At 39.5% G+C, this 19,784-nt stretch overlaps 1 protein-coding gene across 1 annotated transcript in view; it reads left to right on the top strand.

Moving 5' to 3' along the window:
- The window catches only part of LOC149137993 (uncharacterized), a 337,976-nt gene that overhangs the window by 194,897 nt on the left and 123,295 nt on the right, over positions 1-19,784 (top strand). The window lies entirely within an intron of this gene.

Genomic DNA, 19,784 nt, shown 5'->3' with positions numbered 1-19,784 from the left:
CTCAATTTCCGTTTTTTGATGATGTGGATATCGATACGGTTTGATGTTGACGGGGTTTGATCCTGCTTTGACTTCTATTGTATGCTTAATTTCTCTATTAGGAGGCATTTTCATGGGCAGGTCTTGGAATACTTTTTTGTGCTTCTGAATTAGCTCTTGTACTTCTGGTGCTTCTTCGTAGATCAATTTTGAAGTTAACATTTCTAATTGGTGACATTGTACTACATAGGCTGGTGCTCCTCTTCGAATCATTTTCATCATTTGGGATGATGATACGATTTGATTCTCAGGTGCTTGGAATCCATATAACTTGTATTTCTGCCCTTCCCATTTAAATTTTATAAACTTCTTTTGATGGTTGGCAGAGTAAGTACCGAGGGTTTGTAACCATTGGATACCTAAGACCACATCTACTCCTCCTAATGGTACAATGTAGAATGGAGATTCTAAATTAAAGTCTTGAATCTACAATTTGACTTTATGGCATTTCCCTACCTTTTCAATCTTCTTACCGTCAGCTACCATCACCTTCATGTTGGGCATGGGAAATGTGAAAATGTTGAGTCTCTTCGCCATGGTTGAGTCCAAAAAATTGTGGGTGCTACCAGTGTTGATGAGAACCATTACATTGTTCTTCTTGATATGTCCTTTTAATTTTAATGTCTAGGGTTGTGATATACTTGTCATAGCCGATAGTGACACTTGCGGAATGCTTTCGTCGTCTAGTTCTGGAGAGAATTCTGGGGCATCTTCGATTTCTTCTACATTTGATTCATCACTGTCTGAATCATTAGTTGCTTCACAGTTATACAGATTCTTGGTCTCTTTTCTTTTAGCACACCTATGTTTAGGGTCCCACTTTTTGCCACAACGTTTGCACTTGCCCTCTTTCATCCTTTGTATTTCCACGTTAGATTTTTCTCCTTCATGAAGATGTGGTGGAACATATTTTGTGTTATTCATATTCGCAGACTGGGGAAATCCTCGTCTCAAATATACTTTTTCAGCCTTTGACCACAACTTTTTTCAAATTTATTTTCAACAACTTTTTCTTTTTGTCTTGCTACTATCAATGTAATGTCATGAAGCTCAAGTTCTTCTTGTAGATGGGTTTTATGTCCGGAGGTGTACCATTGGATAAGACGAGTTTCTGATAATCCAGGTACTCGTGTTGCTAAAGTCTCCCATTCTCGAGTGTATTCATCCACCACATATACCAATTATATGCTTCGCCTTCCATTTTCTTGGAAGCATGCCTAATCTTTTTGTCATCATTGTCAATATTGTAAATCTCGAAATATTCTTCTGCTTTATTGAGCCAAGCAACTTTGCATTTTCCCGTCGAATTTGGGTAGCTCGATTTTTGCTCTTCGTTGATATGTCACTAACTGTGGAGTGAAAAAAGGGTATTGATTTGAAAACGACATATTGGTGAATGGATTCCAGAGCTGCTTATTTTGAAAGTTTGTGTTACTATTTTCTTGATTAAGCGTGGAAGATGTCTTTGGAGACTTGGGTTTCTCATGTGCGTCTGATGATTTTGACGAATTTGGAGAATTGAGATGTTGAGTCGCTTCATTATTCTGGGGTATTTGATCGGGTGTAATCTTCAAGCTGGTACAAATACAACCCAACATCACCATAGCTTGATCCACCTTAACTGAAAGGTCTGCTTGATCCTTTTTAAATTCATTCTTGTTCTCCTCGAGTTGACTCTTTATTCCGTTTGTTGTGTCCTGCAGTGTCTCGATTTTGTCGCCATGTTCGGTCACCTTAGCCTCAAGTTCTATCAATTTTTTATTGAAATCAGCCATCGACATTGATGCAGCCATTGATCTGGTATGCAGCAGAGTATGCTTATCCAGCGTAATTTTTTTATTTTATTTTTAAATTGACCTAATTTTTTTGTTCGTTTGTTTTAAATAATAATAATTTTGTTTAATAATATATATATATATATATATATATATATATATATATATATAATTATAATAACTATATAATATATATATCTAAGTTACAATATGAACGTTTTAATGGGCGGCGGAAAAAAGAAACGGGGTCGATGGTGAGTGGTCGGGGTGAACGGCTGAAGGAATATGCGGCTAGAGAAGACAACGGTGGTGGCCAGACGGATGAGTACACAGCGATAGGTGACAGTGCATGAGAATAACAGTTCGTGACTGAGCGGTGTAGGCAAAAGATCGATTGCTCTGATACCAAATGAAGGAGACAAACTGGCAATTGTCATAAAAATATGTATTTTATTAATAATGAAGTTGAATTGATGATTTAAATGCTGAGAGGCCCGGGCTTAAATACAGCCCTACGTCCCTCTTGGTGAATGCGTATGATCTTTGATTATGCCCTATGCCCTAATTAACTAAATAGTTTACAAAATAGATAATTTTTATATAACATGCAACTCCTAGTAAACACCAAAAGTAATATAAAGAAACAAATCTACATAAGCATAACATTACAACATATGTATAAAACTATGACAAAGGTACAATGATACAAAACACTAAATGAGTTTGTCCAACACTGAAGATGGACATCTCAAGAACTTGTCAAGAAAATGTGAGAGAGAGATCAAATGATGAGGTTGATTGTAAGGTTCCGCTTTGGACACACCTAAATTTTTCGCCTTATTTTTCTGAGTGTTGATTGAAGTTCTTAGTGAAAACTTTTGTCAAACAGTTTGCATTATTACTGCTGTAGGTGTAGTTTGAGTTTATGTTTGAATATATGAAACTAGTGGTACAACAAATGCATAGATAAAGATGACTAAAACTCTGTTCAGCATTACTAACATCAAATTCTCATTAATAATACGGACTGCTGATATAAATGACATGCTAAAAAGCAGAGGTGTACACGATTATTATATTAAACTTTGTCAAGAGAAATACATCACAACCACAAGATTAAAAGAACCTGGTTCGAATATGGTGAAATGGCTTCCAATATGATGCTCAGCCTTCTAGTGCTGCTGTAGTTAATGCCATCAGGAGGCCAACTTTATAACTTGCTGATATTTCACCTCTGTTACAGCAACTTAGACACACCAGGATCCGCTCAGCTGAGAATGGCTATGTACAGCCACGCAAGTGACAATGTCCCTCTATGAAACTTCTGCTTCTGCTACAGGAGAGGTGCATATGACCCAATGTTTTAAAATTCCAACTTGGACTCCGACTCGGCCGAGGGTCGACTCTGACTCGGTATCAACTCGGTCGGCTCGATCTCAATGACTCGGTCGTTGTAAAAAGTACATTAAATATTTATTTTTTTTACTATAAAAAAACATAATTTTAAAGATTTTCATTCATGTTTCCAAACACACAGCATTAGAATACAGATAGAAGACAACATATGATCAAAGTAGGCTCATGAATATATCTATTATATCAAAATGGCACCCAATGCATTGTCCAATACATACATGATCATGATATATAGATCAAAACAAAAACACATAACCAAGGAGGCTAGAAATGGCCTTTACAACAAAAGTAAAGTGTGACCAGTACTACTGGCTACTGCTAGAGGAGCCGAGATCATGTGGATCAATCTTCGGATTAGAGTTAGACAAGGGGCCCCATGGCTCCTCCTCATCATCATCTCCAACTGCAACTGTAGAAGTGGTAGCACTAGCAGGATGTGCAGCAGCTGCAAGATGAGATAGACGAGATATGCGCTTCTGTTGTGGCTGAGCAGAGGAAGCGCTTGCAACTGGAGGACTTGCTGGCTCTGAGGCTGAGGCTAGTACAAGTGGATCAGGATCTGCATTCAACTGAACATTATGTTCGAGTGATGCTATTGTCTGTAATTCATAATCCATATCCTCATTAGAAGCAAACTCTGCTGGATGACTCTCCACTACCCAATCTGATGTTGGATCAATGTCTTCCAACACAATGGGATCTGAATCAGGTCTTTTGTTCAGCGATTGGTTGCGCCTGAGCCGGAGGTTGTATTGGACATATACTAGATCATTTAACCGTTTTTGATCCAAACGGTTTCTCTTCTTTGTGTGAATCCTCTCAAAGACAGACCAATTGCGCTCACACCCAGTAGCACTGCAAGTTTGACTCAAAATACGAATTGCAAACTTTTGCAATTCAGGACAATGGCTACCAAAAGCCTCCCACCATTGTGCTGCAAAAAACATAGGAGCGTAATGAGTTAGCTCAACAAAATTACAAATTATATCCAACTTTCAAACTATAGACCATTTAACAAAATAAGTATTAAGAATTTGAAAATTGAAATTTTTGTTTACCTGGCTCATCTGCTTCCCTTGCATTCTTTGCTAGGTTCTTCCCAAAGGTACTTGAGGCAGTGCTGAAGGTTGGGACCTGTTGGTGTATCTCCAGCTAATCACACTCCAATGGAATCATGCGATCAATGTAGTCAATCAATCCATCTCTAACCTCCCCCGTCAATGCTCCTGTTGCCTTAGTTTTATAATGATACTGTGGGTTCAAAAAATACCCAGCTGCATGTATAGGGCGATGGAGTTGATTGTTCCATCTTTCATCAATGATTGCCCAAATGGGCCCATACTTAGCCACTTTATCCTTGTATGCCCTCTTTATTTGCTCCTTTGCTTGATCCATAGCCTCATAAATGAAGCCCATAGCCAATCTTTCCCCATCCACCAACCGCAACACCTTAACCAGTGGCTTAGCGAGCTTCACAATCTCTGCTGCCTTTCTCCAAAATATTTCTTCATTAACTTTCTTTTTCAATTCTTTGCCTTCCAGTTTGTGAGACCACTGGCTTTGACTCCATTCTTCACTAGAAAAAATCTTTTGCAAGTTTCTATGTTGTGAAAGCATAGATTGTAATGTCAAAAAATGAGTAGCAAATCTAGTGATGGCAGGCCTAATAATATCCTTGCCCCCTGTGTGTTTCCTCATCAGGCTCAAAATCCATGAATGATTGTAGATAAATTTTGTTATGCTTTTGGCACGATCTACAATGTTTTTGACCTAATCTAATTTGCCAATATCCTCAAGCATGAGGTCTATGCAATGTGCAGCACATGGGGTCCAAAAGATGGTTTTGTGTTTTTCCTCTAACAGTTTACTAGCAAGAACATAGTTAGAGGCATTATCTGTGATGACTTGAACAACATTAGCCACCCCCACCTCCTCAACGACCTCATCCAATAGGTGAAACAACAATTTCCCATCTTTTACCTTATCAGATGCATCAACTGATTTTAGAAACATGGTTCCCTGTGGGCAGAAGATAAGAAAGTTTATGATGGTACGGTTTCTTTGATCAATCCATCCATCTGACATGATGGTACATCTTGTTCTTGCCCATGAGTCCTTGAAATCTTTCAAATACTCATTAATGGAGGAATTTTTTTTTTTCTGCAAACGATACCCCCTTAGCTCATGCATAGAAGGGCCTTTGAAGCCTTTTCCAGCAATATGTATGGCATCAAACATAGGCTCATAATATGGTGAATGGGAAGCATTGAAGGGGATATCAGCATCATACCACCATCTAGCTATGTAATCACAAGCAGTCTCCCTCAATTATTTCTTCCAATGGTCATCTAAAGTGGGTTGCATATGACTTCTACTAGCTTGAGGACCATGTGCATCTGATGGAGAGGAGGGAGTGAAATAACTTTTGATATTCATATCACCCTTTTTCATTTTACCCTTTCCATTTTCTTGAATAGACTCAAAAGAGGGAGGAACATATCGGAAGGGGTTGGATGCATCAGTACAAGGGATAGAGGAAGAACCCTCAAAATCAAAATGGGGGTTGGTAGCCAACATTTTTTGTATATTCCTCTTCCTCCCAATTTCAGCCTCTAACTCTTTTTGCCTAGCCTTATCTTCTTTAAACTTCTCAAAGCTGGCTAACAAATCCTTCCTAATCTCCCTAATTTCTGGTGAGGTACATGGAGTAATTTGGCCTCTAATCCCCGCCAAGTGTTGTTTTAGCCTATTAATGCCCCCAAGACCTTCCTTAATTTTCCTGTGGAAAAATTTGCAATGCATTTGACTATCAACCAGTTCAACATATGCCCAAGCAACATCTTTCACTCTAGGTGCCATTTTTTGACTTGGAAATGAAAGCAAAAAATCTGAAAATGAAAAAAAGAAGAAGCATTGATTCAATGTTCATTTCTTTCACAAAAAATACTCTTTTGAATTTATAGATTTGCACATAAAATTTAATAAGAAAAAACAGATTTTTACAAGTGAAAAAAAATATCTCTAGGCACAAAATGCCTCCTCAAGGTTGCTCCAAGAAACTAACTCCTCAATGGCAAACGCTGCTCCAAATGGCTGCCCAAGAAGCTCCTCACTCTAGCTACAATGCTTGCCCAAGACTCCTCACTGCTGCTCCAAAAACAAACTCAACAACTCCTCACAAACTCTCATTGAAATTCTCACTCAAATGCATGAGATGGCTGTGAGGAAATGAGAGGGGTTGGGTGGGTTAAATAGGGTTTAGGAGAGGGGAATGGACCCCAAAGACAAGATAGACAAAACACAATCCGGTTTGGAGCCCCCCAAAAAAACAATTTAAATTTTTTTTCGCTATTTTACGGGTTTATGGGCCGTTGTTTCGGACTCGGCCGAGTTAATGCGGACTCGGCCGAGCCGGCTGAATCGTTTCCTAGGCCGAGTCAAAGTTTGAGGGCCTGGCTTGGACCAACTTGGCTGAGTCGGTTCCGAGCCGGCTGATTTTGAAAACAATGATATGACCAGCAAGGGAGATGTGGGCTCATTTCTGAGCAAATATTAGTCTAGTTTCTCCTCCAAGCGCACTAGCAAACCAATGTTACCAGACTTGGAATCAACAATAAATCGGTGGGGCAAAAGAGCAAAGAGTTTTAATCGGATCGGGAAAAAATCGGTGAATTCAATAAATAAAGATATACACATATATTGATTTAAAAAAAACAATTTTCATTGATATTCATTAAAGCCATATCCAAACAACGCATAATATCAATAGATGTCCGAAAATATCATGAATGTTTAAGTATCTCATATATGTTATGAGTCCAATCGTTATCCAAAGTACTGAGTCTTGACTCGTAACCAGTGACTACATAGAACCAGAAGCATCTACTTCTAAAAGTTTATAAAATACTGCATACAAATCAGTAAAATAGCAGTAATTGAAATCTCTTGATTTCTGCTGAAATGATATGATAATGGTTTGCTACTGAAATCTCTGATAGAGCACACGTTGAAGCTAACGTTGGAGCACACTGCACACTACGCCTCTATTATGCAGAGTAAACTGAAACTGAAACCATGCCTCTATTACCTTCTCGGCATATGAGTTGCGGCCTGAACAGTGAGAAGTGAGTTACGGACCGACGTTTGATTTTTAACCTAACTAAACCATGCGGCGAACAATGCAGCAACCCTAAAATTTAAAACCCATGCTCACCGAGTAGAGGGTTGAGATCGTCTCAGTCGCCTAAATCGCAATAAATGTGAGTCGTGAGTCAAACTTGCAATGACCACGAGTCAAACTTGGTCAACGCAAGTTTGACTCGCCCAAAGTTGAATCGGATTGTTTGAGGGAAGACTAGAGTTTGACTCACGAGTGATCGAAGATTCATGTTTCACTGCAACAAACACACTAAAGACCCACAGTCTCAACCATAAGGTGATATGACTTTCAACTCCAAATCTGTCCTCTAGCATGGGGATACTCGCACAACCATCAAAAAATAAACACATAACCTGTCTCTAAGATGAAACTCATACTCTTTTAAGGCAAAACCACTCTATTTATTACAGCGGTTATGGTCCTTGGTAACAGAGAAGGAAACTATCCCTTGTTAAAGAGAACTCAGCCACTATTTATTTTCCTAAACTCATTCGCTTCAGTAGTGAGGAGCTATATCACAGGGCCCTCTTCCATTCATAAAATCGACCCACTGAAATGATGCAGAAGCTAGGACTCTTCATGGGTTTCTTCAATCTGTCAAGATGAGATAGAAAATACAATATAAGGAGATAAAATCAACAAACAACAATTTTCTAACTCAATATCTTATGCAAATTTTTTTCTCCATTAGAGCATCGTGGTGAAATCTGTGTGATTTCACTCTCAAATCCAAACTAGGGTGTCTATTTTCAACATCGAAGTCTGCTATGGTGGCTAGGTTCCAAACCCTTAGCTTCTCCTTCAAACTCTCTCCAAGAGCAATTTCTCCAAACTCACAAAATGCACTAATGAGGAGAGTCTCCTCATTTTCCTTCTTTAATGAGTTTAGGGTTGCCTTTCACCTTCACCTTCTCCTTTTTTTTTTTAATAATTCACTTACCTTTTCCCTTCAATTAAATATTTAAAAGAACTTTTCTTTTCTTTATTTAATAAACTGACTTTTATAAATTAATTAAAGTCACTTTTATTGCCGAAAAATGGTTCGCCTTTGTAGTCACACTGGCCACCCAAATCCCCCTTTTATCTTTATGTCTTGTAGATCTTTTTGCCCCGATTCCAACGAGCTATTACACTAAGGTGTTTCTCCAAGTAATCAACCTGAAACAACACCTTAAGCATAAATAATTAAAATATGCCTGTTATTAACGCCATTTTACAGAAATCGTCGGAACGCAACGAAACCAAGAGAAAATTGTGCGGAATTGATCCTGATGATGAAATATGGTAAGCGATCCCAATCGGACCCATAAAAATCCTCTAAAACCCTCTGGGCCCACCAATGGAGTAATCTTGCTTCTATGACCAGGCTGACACAAGCTCTAGAAAACCCTCCTAATCACCTCGCCAAATAATCCAAAATTTGGGGACATTACATTGATGACGTCAAGATCTCCTGAGTCTGATTACTGGAGGAAAGGGGGAGAACTAAGCTCCCTGTCGAACTCCTCTGCCACCATTGATGTGTCTAGCTGTATGATCGTGGGGGAAAGTATGAGTGAAGGATACTCCTTGCACTCGAGGTTGAAAGAAGGAAACATCGAATGGATCTTTGGCTACTCCTCTAGATTTGGGAGGTAATCTAACAAGCGAGAGGCGCTTTACTCTGGATCCATCTGGAGTTGCTTCGTCTAATGCTTTGAGAACATGTGACATGATGTATGGTTTAGCACCTCTAAATCAATCTTGTTAATGTCAATTGGTCTCCCAGAGGGAGAGGTTGAGGAGAAACCTAAGGTCACTTGTCTAGTGCACTTTGCAGGTGATTGACTTGGTCATCCTAGGGTAGGGCCTGGCATGTAGGGGCTAAGATTTGTGGCTAAAGATCTCCCTAATAAATAGGGAGATCTTCATCTTGGCATATTTCAATTATTTTCCAATCTAATCTCTAAAGGAAAAGTCCATGGCTCTTTGAAAAGTTGAGCCAACATTAAAAGGTTGAAAGGCATCCTTAAGTATTTATATGCTTCCAAGGGGTAGTAAATGTAGTCTTTAGTTGATCTTCTTCTTTGACTGAGACCTAATTATATCTAGATAAAATATGATTATTATATTACTGCCCAACAGATGACCACAAAAATTAGGTCAATGAGACTGTTGAGTACAATGATGTCGATACAACCTGGAGTACCAAAAGGTATCCTATTTAAAGGACACGAAATAATGTGGATACATAATGTCTATATGCTAAAACATGGAAAACCCTTAACACCAAATGTGGGAAACCACAAAATAGAGCCAAGGACTAGGTCATGGTCCACTTGATTTGGATCTATCTCTCCTAACACTTGAGGTTGAATGAAGAAAAATCAAAATAGAATGGTTCCCCAAGGGAATGTTGCGGGGATATCTGGACCTTCTGCTGCGCTGCTACTGGGAAGAAGTTACTTGTCGTTGATGTCTAGGTGACCTCAATTGCCTGCTAGTAAGAGATCTAACATAAACAACATTCAAATCCATGTGACTCTTTGCAAAAGGTTTTCCATGTTTGGAAGACACTAATAATCTTTGAGGTAAGCTTTGTTTATGTCATGGAAATCAACACATAATCTAATATCACCTATCTTCTTTCAAGTTACTATAGGTTAGTGAGCCATGAAGAATGTCTAATGGAAGCAATGATATTAGTGTCGAACACTTCTTGTAATACCTTTTATACAAGAGAGGCTAGCTTATAATTAGTGTGTCTTAATTTTTTTTTATAGGTTTGGCAACAACTTTCAAAGGAACAATATGTTCAATTATGTCCCCACTATAAGCTTTCAAGTCTTGATAAGACCAAGCAAAAACATCTTTGTATTCATAGAAGAGTTGTTCTAGGTCCCATCTTTCTTTAGGAGTAGTGTTTTTACCTACCTTGATCATTTGATGGCTAGATTTTGAAACAATATTGATCTCAATTATTTCCTCTAATGGATCAAGTACTTGTACCTTTTTGCACATATCTTATGTTTATTGAAAATCGTTTCCAATGGCACCACTTTGTTGGGAAGAGAACTTTCAAGAAGATCCTCAAATTTTAAATCTTGAAAATTTATTTGACCTTTCCATAGCTCTTCAACACTATATGCATAAAGTGAAAAATTTGAGCATTGTCACTAAAGACTCGCCAATATTCAGGGTTATTTGGCATGATCAGTCTGAAAATTACTTCCATGGTGCATTGGCCATAGTTAAAATTTTTCTATAGATTTTGATGTAGTGGCAACATCTACTAATGAATTAGCTCACATGTTTCTATTTCAAGGAACAACATCTATAGAAAAAGCATCAAAGAGTTTTATGGTGTCTCACACAAAGTTCATATACTTAATTTCTCATTCTTGGTGTTAAAAATGCCTTTGATCTAGGAAGATTGGAATCACCAAAAACCTTTAGGCATTTGATTTTTCTATCAAGGGCGAGGTCTAATCCTAGACCAAAGGCTTCACATTCAATAATGTTATTTGTACATTCAAATTCGATTCTATAGGGGAAACGTTTACAAAGTTTAGTAGGTGATGCTAAGACAATTTCAATACAAACCCTCTTTTGGAACAAGCTCCATCAAAGTATGTAGTCCAAATTCCATCTATATCATTTGTAGGTGTGATGGAGTTGACCAGAATGTATGAGTTTCCAAATTCTTCATCTATGCACTTTCCATTTTCCTAAGGGTTGCATTTTTTTTCCTACTTGGGGCACATAGAAGGCTCTTTATATATGTTAACAAAGGTATTCTTTCCTATATGAATCTTGGCATAGAACAAACCCCTTTGGATAGTGCCAACCACCGTAGTAGACCATATTCTATATAGAAGCATTCCCCAAGAATCAAGAATGTCTATGATAACTATGTCCTTTATTATAGGTACATCATGATGTTTTCGTATGTGCACCTTCATATCTTTAATTATGCCACAAACATTTATCGCCCTAGAATCTATGCCACATACATTTCTATATGGTTGAGTGAGTACTATACCTGATTGATTCATGACCTTAAGGGACATGATATTAGTAGGATACCACTAGAATCAAACTTACAATTATGGACATGAAAATTATTAACAACCATTGTTACAAATAAAGGAGGATGATTCTCATCGTGGTTTCGTGTATCTAATATGATTGTTAGATCTATCTCATCAATGGGTGGAGGAGAACAAAAGTCCTCTCTAAACCTTTATCATGCTAATTCGATTTCATCAAAGAAGGTATTGTAATATTTGGAATAAAAGGCTTCGGCGAGCAAATCATTTGTGCTTCTTCTTTGTCCAAAGTGATAATCCTATTAGTTATGTTAGTATGCACTTGCAAAATCTTGGGAGTCACTTCTTCAAAGATCTCATTTGTGATTTTCATGAAGGTACTATCTGGGTTGATTGTATTGATGATTTTTGTAGTGGGTCAATTTACCAAAAGGTTCTCCTCAATGTTGGAGGCATATTCATTGGCTTACAAGACATCATTAGGAGATTTATCTTTGAGGAAAAATGAAAGTGATGATGAGTTTGCCTATGGATTTCAGTGATTTCTGCTTAAAGGTTAAGTTCAAGAGGGTGTTGACAGTTCCCTACAATCCTCAAAAGATAAGTACTTCATATCTTTATTCCTTGATTATTATTATTATTATTATTTTAACTCTAGTTAGCCTCGTCTTTGTTTTTTTTGATTGGTTATAATTGTTTCTTCCATAACCTCCTAATGAGGGTTACAGGTACATCATGAAGTCTGCCAAGGCTTTGGCAATAGATGAAAGCATTGGAAGAACGAAACTAAGTTTGTGGCAAGATGACTCTCCCAGGATTGAGCTAGAGTGATTTGTGCTCAAGAGGGAGAACTTGTGCTGACATCTAGAACCATGCCAGATGACCGGAAGAGCTCCTAGTTCAAAGGGAGCAGGCGAGTTGGGTTTGAAGAATCTCATGATGAATAAAATTGTTCCGAAGAGTGTTGAAATTTGGGTAGTGTTGTAGCGGCTACAACCACTCTCCAAAATTTTGCCTTAGCCTGTTTTGGAGCCTCCCTACCAACCTTCACAGGAGCTTGCCTTTCTTTGTCAAGTCCTCAAGTTTCAATGTCTTTCTTGCTCAAAGGCAGCCTGTCGATCATAGTTTGATCTTTTCCCTTCACAGGCTGCTCATCCGAACTTGGTCCAGCTGCAAATTGAGCAACTTCTAAGTGAAATTTGTGCATTTCTGGAGGGCAACTAGCCTTCCCTCCAGGAGTTGCGCAATTCCCTTTGACATCGTGCTAGGCTCAAGGATTGTGCAATCCTGCCAGCCAACCCTCCCAGCAGGATTTGCACAATTTTTCCCATCAACAGGGAGTTCAGCCTAGGATTTGCGCAAATCTGGGTAGCAATCAACTGCTGGGCCCAGAAATTGCGCAATCCCCTTGGGCAATCAACCCAACTTACAGTCAGGAATGCGCATTTTTCTCCAACAGTTAAGCAGTCTCTTGCATGTGCAGCTAAGTTGATCGATTCCCTCCAGGACTGAGCAAAACAGACTTGCATGCATGGGTTGTCTCTCCCAACGCAGCATGCAAAGGCATCCCTTGTTTTAGGGATCTATGTTTAGCAGTTGGAGGTTATATGCAAGGAACAATTCAGAAACCTCCCTACAAGTGTCGCTTCCCCTAGATTTGTTGCATGCGCATCACAACATCGATGTTATCAAAACTCATCAACCGGACGCTGTAGAGCTCATTCCTCATATCAACCTTGTAGCTTTGACATCCCACATCACATCTAGGAGCAATCAGCACATTCAGTGCAGCTGTTTTGGGGTAAGCTCGCTTCCCATGCCTTGTGCTACATTTCTGTCGCTTTTTGTGTATTCGCTTGTGTGAGTGTTGTTTGCTTGATTTCTTTGAATGCTTGTTGTCATTTACATGTATGCTAGCTTGCTGCTATCTCACTGTTGTCGCATGCATGAAACTGTTTTACACGGACGTTCGCCCAACCGGCGAACTGTCTCACCCTTATGCATGTTGATCTATTTGCTGAATCTTTTATTCATGTTTTGTATGCACTGTTAATCACTTATGTTATCAGTGTCGCCATGCATTTCATCGACTTACTTTCAGTTGCCCGTCGTGAGTCGGGCCAACCTTGGCCCGGTCTCTGCGTTCACCAAGGCTGCATTGCGCAATCTAGAGAAGGAAGGCTCACCTTCCTCTCTAGATTTGCACATTCTAGCCCAACACTGGCCTCCTGGACTGAATTGCGCATTTTTGGAGGTCAGTGGCTGCTTCGCCCAAAAATTTGCGCAAATCTGTCCCTAGGCTAGCAGTCTTTCCTAGCTAAAATCGCGCATCACACAATCCCAACAGCCAACTACCCAACTGGATTGCGCATTTTGTAATTCCAATAGTCAGTCAGTCTCCCAACAGCCTGGGCTGTGCCTTGTGTAGTCCTAGCAGTTGGTCTCCCGACCTCTCGGCCGAAATTGCGAAACCTTCATGATCATTCACCTAGGTATGTTGCAAGTCAGTTCTCATGTTCATTTTGGTTTTCGACTGACAGATTGCTTGCTATGAGTTTTGCCATGTCTCCAGGTATCACTGGTGTTCATCTGTCTCTCAGCAGTATAGGTACAATGGTCTCCAAGAGAGCAAATACAAAGACACTGTTCAGAGCACGCTTGGGGATGCAGTCGATCAAGTGTCCATGGGCTTACCTACTCACGAAGACATCAAGTTGTTCGTGGACAAGGACATCAAGCAACAACATCACAACGAGCAGCATCATGAACAACAACTGAAGGCAACATACTGAATGCAGCGAATGCAAGAGGAAGGTTGTTGACAACATAGAGGCGGAGCAAAGTTGCAAGATCAAGCAGATCCACTGATAATGAAAGCAACTTTGGAGACTCGGGCTATGAAGTGACGACGCGACATGAAGATCGCGCGAAGGCAGAAGATGGAACAAAGAAGGAGTTGCATGTGTTGAAGCAACAACTTAGGAAGAACATGAAGCTGCACAAATAGTCCAATGAGTTGCAGCAGGAACAGGAACAATAGTGGGCGCAACATGCATTCACAGATGAAACTGTGCCAGTACAAGTTAAGGATCCATCTCAGCAGCTTACATAGAGCGAACATGGTGAGCAGTGTTGTTAATTGCATGCAAAAGATCCAGTAGCATGCATGTTGTTGAGTACACACATGCAATCCAACCCATTCAACACACTCACCAAGGCGAAAGCAAGAAGCAAGTCCAACTGGGGCTGAACATGCACTTTGGCAAGTTGATGCGCATGACCACTAGCACACACTGGAAGATCAACACGGACACTATGCATCAATGTGTTGCTGGTTCAACTGTACCCAAGAAGACCATGCGCGTGTTAGCAGACGAGTTGGATGAAGGGGCCGAACCAATGCACCGGTTGCAATGGAGGCAAGAGTTCGCTTCAACAAGATGTCACCATGAGGTGCATGCATACCATCACGGACAACCAAGCTTGGCATCAACTCACCACCTTCACCATTACAAAGATGTCAAAGAGTTGGTCTCATCACATCGGACCAAGTGTCAGTGATTTCTTGCAATGCTTTCTCAAGCCATGTTGTCTCACATGAGTACATGTGCATTGTAACGTTGAGTCATGTTAAGTGTATGTCAAGTGTCAATGGTTGGATGTAACAATCATAGAGTAGGTGAAGAGTCATGAGGGTAGTTGAACTGTCACAAAGGGGAATGTCAAGGGTCACCCCACCATTTGCTATAAATAGTCTCTCATAACTCATTGTATAGGCTTTTGGTTAGCCAAGCTTCTACTAAGACTATCTTGAAGAAGGCTTGGACAGTATTGTAACGCGCCTTGGCTTCTCGACTGCACGTAGCTAGTACATCTCTTTGGATGAGCAGGCGGATGTGGCTGTAACGTTCCACTGATGGAGCTAGCAGGTTTACATGGTGTATTGTATGATTGTGACTTACACTTCTTTTATAATAAGAGCCAACACATTTTCATGCATATGTTGTTATTTGTAGTTAGACTGTTCTCGTTTCCTTAATGATATATGTTGTTTAACTTATGTACTTGTGTATGAACTGATTTGTATGCAATTATATGAATCTTGTTGTTAATGTGTTGTATATGTTATTAACGATGTCACCGTCTGTGTCGACTGCTCTGCTGGACATCGGACAGACCTTTCTCATGAACCTGGTTATATCAACCGTCACACTCATCTCGGACTGATCCGTGAGTGCTGTTCGTGTTATCTTACCTTGTATGTTGTGATTGCCGCATCCGTGTCGACTGCTCTGCCGGAAGCTATGCATGTTCTTTGTGTTGTGTGTTCCTAGCCGAGTTGGGACTAATCCCTTTCAACTTGGAACTCACCTTCACCTACCTCTCCCTTTGAAGTGTTGGAACCTCTCATACTCATTCCTTGATTCACTGCATCAGTCACACCCTTGCTACTGACAGAGTTATCTTACTTGCCTCTATGCGACATTGCGGTCAAGGCATTAACTTACGACCCACTGCTAGGAATCCTACACCAAACAGTCTGAGGTCTAATTGGGACTTCTTACTAGGGAGATCCCCTTGACATGTTGGCGGGTCTAGCACTGCTACACAGTAATTTGTCACCATTGGTCACCGTCCCTATTACCCCTTTCCCGCACGTTGGAGGACTCATTCCGGGACCTGTGAGAAGTGACATAACTTGAAAACACTTGCATTATGTTCCCCTAAGTATGGACTTCATATGCCTTGAAGACATCTCCTGCAGATTATCCTTAAAAAGTCCCCTTTTTCCATTAGCGCGGATCCACAGTGTATCACCCACGCCAATGGGGGAAATTCTCCAAAGAGGGCGCGCCCGTTGGCGCTCTGTCTCAGAATCTTACCCGCGCCAACCAAGTTTGGAATTTTTTTTTAACAAACGCACGCCTGAAAGTTTTTTCCTTTCGACTCAAGAGGCTTTTCAAGGATAATGCCAATCTCATGGATGTCGAGATTCATCGTATCTCTATCCATAATAGCTTTTCGAGGATAACGCTTATCCCATGGATGTCTGGATTCATTGTATCTCTTCCTCCTCCTCCATCTATAAAAGCTTGTTCTGGTGCATTTGACAAGCTAGTTTTTGAGTATAGGAAGAATTATACTGTCAGAAGTCTGAGAGATTGTTGTAAGAGTCTTCTTTGCATTCATAATCAAAGAGAGAGAGAGGCTTGTTCCCGATCCCGACAAGTTTTGCAAGACATATGTAGCTGATCACCCAGCCAAAGGAGGATTTGACGTCAGGACTATGGTTGTATACTCCTTTGTTGATTATCAATAATAGATGACTATCATTATGGTTCCATTCTTGTTGTTCATTATGATGATGTTTGGATTATATCTTTTCTGACCGATATATAATTGCATCTATTGGATTTTATGCTTGTATTCGTGTCGTTCTTTGCATGTGCAGGTGTCCATTCACGGAGATCGTGAGGATCGTGACCGGCCGGAGCAAAGGAACGGGAGTGTCAACTCTTCTACAACACTAGCGTTGCAATCCAAGTAGGTTCTCATAATCCGCCTTTAATTTGCAATTAGGAACTTGCGTGATAGCATTGTTTGATTGTTGCTAGACCCATTTTGGGCTAGCGGGATCGCCTCTGTCCGCAGAGGGGATTTACCTCTCGAACAGTTTGGCGACTCCACTGGGGAAACTATTTGTTGTTTGATTCGTAAACTTTGGACGGAGCCTGAAGTACGGCCAGGTAGCCTTCGAAACACTATTGCTCTGCATTAGCGAAGTAGATCAACGCCACTTCAGTCAATCTCCGGTTTGGTTTACGAACCGAACAGCTTGTAGTTTGTCTTGCACTTTGGTTTTCTCTTGCTTGCTTGCTTAGATAAGCTTTCTGGGTTGGATTTTTAAGTTGTTTCTTGCTGCCTGGTCTGTCTGAATACTGTTGATCAAGCCCTGGACTGCTTGTTTTTATTTTTAAGCTAGCAAACTTTATTAGCGCGATTTTTTCCCTGACAGTCGCGCCAATGGGCACATGTTGCACAAAAGAAACTCGCGCTAATCCCTTAATAGCGCGAGTTACAGCCTGACAGTCGCGCCAGGCCTGTGAACTTTTCCAGTTTGCTTGTTTGGAAGCCTTCTGAGCTTGGATTTCTGTCTTTTCACATTTTTTTCAACTATTGGAGTGTGTCAGAGCTTTATTTGACTGGTTTTTGACCTTCATCCTTCGGGTGTTTGCCTCTTTCCATCGATTTCATATTCCAACCCTAGAGCATCTAGTGGCTTTGTACATCGAGCCTTCCGTGGGAGTTTTTGGTTCTTTGATTGTCCAGTCGACTTCTTGGCTACTTTTTGCACTTGTCTAGTGGTTGTCAAAACTTTTTATTGTGTTCTTCGAGCAATCTACCTCTTTTTCGTTTGGATTTCGCTTGGCTTCGTTTGGGTTTAGATCACATAGCTCATTGAAGTTTTTGTGATTTTTCTTAGTTTGGAAGATTGTCTTGGTGTTTCAGACTTGATTCTATTTTCATTGAGTGAAATTTGTCTTTTTACTTTTTGTTATTATCTCTCAAAAATTTGTTTAGTGCATTTCGCCATCGAAAAGAAAACAAACAATCTCTTTTGGATTGCATTAGTTAATGGAAATTAGCGTTCTTCATTGTTATTAGCAATTAGTCACTTTTAAAAAAGAAAAAAGAAAGTTTCGTTTATTGCCATTAGCTGCATTAGAGTCATTGTTGATTGTTTGATGATCATTTTGTTTGATTGACAGATCTCAACTCTTCTGTAGTTAGCGTTCATCGAATGAAATGATATATCTTGGTATATAGCTTGCATTTAGGAAATTGTGAGAGATTACATACGGTAGGACGTGGAAACTGAAACCTAATCAAAGATCAACTGTAAAATGAACTGAATGAATCTGAAAACGCATTGGAACTTAACGCATACATCTAGAGGTCTAGGCTAGAGACGTGTTCCGGCGTCGTTAAACCTAGTCACTGTTGTTTCACATTATGGTTGGGTGATTCCTCCTTTTGTGACTCGATAGTGGTCTAGCACGGATTTGTGCTCCCACGTACCGTTGAGTATATGTGGAGACCCCACTAGGTTATCATCCTTTATCCACAGGAAGCCGTGTTTGCCGCCTTACAAGCCGTAATGCACCGAACACAGCATTCGGGAAGATTGACTGCCGTACGGGAAGTCCTTGGTTTTCATATGATTGCCAAGGTGTATATGCAGTTTTACGGATTGTTTGGTAAACCCTTTGCCTAGTTCTCTAGAGTAGTCACTTTTGATCCTTTTCGGACTCCCTAAAAGAAAAGGTTCACCTGAGCATTTGTCACTTCGGGCTTGTTGTCGCGCAGATTGGCACGACAGCGCTCGGACCGGGGGCTGTTACTCTGATCCCCGATCCCTCCGTTTAAGCCCGTCTCCTGCGGCTAAGGGGGGTAGACCCTGCGAGATAGTGAAGACCAACTGCCAAACAGTTGGGTGGGAGACACGATACACGATATGATAAGCACTAGATGGATTTAGAGATTTAATAGACCAGTGCCTTGTGGAGTCAATGTTTAAATGATTACTTTTTAAATGATAAAGAAATATGGACCATGAACAGCAACCATCTATCATCAGCTAAATCATGTGACCAAAACGATATCCGGCAACTGAAAGCTTTGAAGAGAAAAATGCCTTAAACCACCATGAGCATCATGAATTATTAACCAGACATTGGATTTCGTGTTTCGACTTGAAAACTTCAGATCTCAGCATGAAAGATATATCGCGAAAGCAACTGAAACTGGCAAAATGACTTTCCACAATTTTTTTTTTTTATTTTTTATTTTTTATTTTTTAAAATTTTTTATCAATTTTTATTTTTTTATTTTTTCAATATTATGAAAATTAAAAATCTAAAAAGGCTAAAATTCTAAAACTAAATTTTAATCATTAAAAATATAAAACCTAAAATATATTTTTTTTTATTTTTTATTTTTTATTCAAAAATAAAAAATAAAACAAAAATTAAAATCTAATTTTACAAAATCAAACTAATCCTAAACATAAAATTAAAATCTAAATATTTAAAACCTAACCCAAAAAAAACTAAAGACTAAACTCTAAATCTAAAAAAATAAAAATAAAGTTAAATTCTAAACAACTAAACATAACGCATTTTTTTATTTTGATTTTTTGTATGTAATAAAATGAAACTATGAATTAAAATCTAAACACGTAACGAAAAACCTAAATTAAACCTGCGAAGACACCTATGCTGGAACAATCAAAACGCATCTATATCCATATCGAAAAGGAAAAACGCTGAAAGATGAGATCGTATTGCACAAATTCGATTTACCTGC

This window comes from Pinus tabuliformis, chromosome X (assembly GCF_031772625.1).
Source record: "Pinus tabuliformis cultivar Carrire ecotype Pingquan chromosome X, CPIR1, whole genome shotgun sequence".
Lineage (NCBI taxonomy): Eukaryota > Viridiplantae > Streptophyta > Pinopsida > Pinales > Pinaceae > Pinus > Pinus tabuliformis.
Note: the sequence above shows the minus strand (reverse complement) of the source record. Positions and strands in the feature narration are given on the sequence as shown.